This window comes from Phoca vitulina, unplaced genomic scaffold (genome assembly GCF_004348235.1).
Source record: "Phoca vitulina isolate PV1807 unplaced genomic scaffold, GSC_HSeal_1.0 scaffold3, whole genome shotgun sequence".
Taxonomy (NCBI): domain Eukaryota; kingdom Metazoa; phylum Chordata; class Mammalia; order Carnivora; family Phocidae; genus Phoca; species Phoca vitulina.
The window spans coordinates 43356857-43359634 of record NW_022589706.1 but is presented as its reverse complement, the minus strand read 5'-3'; the positions used below and the strand labels follow the sequence as shown (position 1 = coordinate 43359634).

At 35.9% G+C, this 2778-nt stretch overlaps 1 non-coding gene across 1 annotated transcript; it reads right to left on the bottom strand.

The window, feature by feature from the left end:
* Positions 1-2064: 2064 nt before the first annotated feature.
* Positions 2065-2167, bottom strand: LOC116630340. Its single transcript, XR_004298939.1, has one exon. It is a non-coding gene; the product is annotated as a U6 spliceosomal RNA (small nuclear RNA).
* Between the last annotated feature and the right edge of the window lie 611 nt (positions 2168-2778).

Below are 2778 nucleotides of genomic sequence, written 5' to 3'. Positions count from 1 at the left end.
CACCACCAAATTACTAGCACTCAAACAGCAATTCAGTAATGTGGCAGGATACAAAATCAATGCACAGAAATCAATTGCTTTCTTATACACTAACAATGCAACTGTAGAAAGAGAAATTAGAGAAACGATTCCATTTACAATAGCACCAAAAACCATAAGATACCTTGGAATAAATCTAACCAAAGAGGTAAAGGATCTATACTCTAGGAACTATAGAACACTCATGAAAGAAATTGAAGGAGACACAAAAAGATGGAAAACATTCCGTGCTCATGGATTGGAAGAATAAACATTGTTAAGATGTCTATGCTACCCAGAGCAATCTATACCTTCAATGCCATCCCGATCAAAATTCCAATGACATTTTTCAAAGTGCTGGAACAAACGATCCTAAAATTTGTATGGAATCAGAAAAGACCCCGAATTGCCAAGGAAATGTTGAAAAAGAAAAACAAAGCTGGGGGCATCACGTTGCAGGATTTCAAGCTATATCACAAGGCAGTGATCACCAAGACAGCATGGTACTGGCACAAAAACAGACATATAGACCAATGGAACAGAATAGAGAGCCCAGATATGGACCCTCAACTCTATGGTCAAATAATCTTTGACAAAGCGGAAAAATATATGAAATAGAAAAAAGACAGTCTCTTCAATAAATGGTGCTGGGAAAATTGACAGCTATATACAGAAGAATGAAACTCGACCATTCTCTAACACCATACAGAAAGATAAACTCAAAATGGATGAAAGACCTCAATGTGAGACAGGAATCCATCAAAAGCCTAGAGGAGAACATAGGCAATAACCTCTTCAACGTCGGCCACAGCAACTTCTTTCAAGATACATCTCCAAAGGCTAGTGAAACAAAAGCAAAAATGAACTTTTGGGACTTCATCAAGATAAAAACTTCTGCACAGCAAAGGAAACAGTCAATAAAACAAAGAGGCAACCAACCCACCAAATGGGAGAAGATATTTGCAAATGACACTACAGATAAAGGGCTGATTTCCAAGATCTATAAAGAACTTCTCAAACTCAACACCCAAAAAACAAATAATCAAGTAAAAAATGGGCAGAAGACATGAGCAGACACTTCTCCAAAGAAGACATACAAATGGCTAACAGACACATGAAAAATGTTCATCATCATTAGCCATCAGGGAAATTCAAATTAAATCCACACTGAGATACCACCTTACAGCAGTTAGATTGGCAAAAACTGACAAGGCAAGAAACAACAAGTGTTGGAGAGGTTGTAGAGAAAGGGAAACCTCTTACACTGTTGGTGGAAATGCATGTTGGTACAGCCACTTTGGAAAACAGTGTGGAGGTTCCTCAAAGAATTAAAAATAGAGCTACCCTATGACCCAGCAATTGCACTACTAGGTATTTACCCCAAAGACACGGATACAGTGAAAAGAAGGACCATATGCAATGTCTGCAATAGCCAAACTGTGGAAAGAGCTGAGATGCCCTTCAACAGATGAATGGATAAAGAAGATGTGGCCCATATATGCAATGGAATATTACTCAGCCATCAGAAAGGATGAATAACCAAATTTTAAATCAACATGGATGGGACTGGAGGAGATTATGCTAAGTAAAATAAGTCAAGGAGAGAAAGTCAGTTATCATATGGTTTCACTTATTTGTGGAACATAAGGAATAGCATGGAGGACATTAGGAGAAGGAAGGGAAAAATGAAGGGGGGAAATCAGAGGGAGAGACAAACCATGAGAGACTATGGACTCTGAGAAACAAACTGAGGGTTTTAGAGGGGAGGGTGTGGAGGATGGACTAGCCCAGTGATGGGTATTAAGGAGGGCACATACTGTATGGAGCACTGGGTGTTATATGAAAACAATGAATCATGTCACTACATCAAAAACTAATGTGGCACTGTATGGTGACTAATATAGCATAATAAAATAAAGGAAAAAAAAAGGAAAAAGAAAGATGAGTGAAAGACCAATTTGAAACCTAGCTATCAAAAGCCTTAAAATATATGTACCCTATCACCCACAATTTTCTTTTTTTCATTTTTAAAAAAATTTTTTTCTGAAAAATATGGAACCTTTCATGAGTGTGTCAACTTTGTGCTGCAGCCATGCTAATCTTCTCCATATCCTTCTGATTTTAGTCTATGGGCTGTCAAAGTGAGCACCCACAATTTTATTTCTCAAAATTAATCCTATAGAAATGCTCACACAAATCTACAAAATATATATATAATATTTATATCAGCATTTTTATAATAAGCAAAATCAATATAAACAAACATGGATAGGGAATAAAAAGTCATTGTCTAGGTAGAAAAAAAAGGACAAAAAACACCATCTTCTTTCGTCTCTGACATGCATATTCACAGAACACCGTTAGGTATAAAACAAATACTATTTCAAAGGGAAATTCAAACATTGCAGTTATGACTGGCTACCTTCGCTAGAGAAGTGATATCAGAGCAGAGCTCTGTCCCGTACTGATGTGCCATGTTTTTGTTTTTTGTTTTAATTAAAATATGTGTGACATATAACATTATATAAATTTATGGTGTACAACATGATCTGATACATTTGTATACTGTAGTATAATTGTTAATGTAGTGATAATTAGTACTTCTATCACTTCATGATTATTTCTTTTCAGTCATTGGAAAAATTGGGATTTAGTCTCTTGGTAAGTCTAATGATTATAATACAAAATTGTAGTCTGTATTCATTACTGTGCATTAGATCTATAGGATTTCTTTACAATTCATTGCAAGTTTGTATCCTT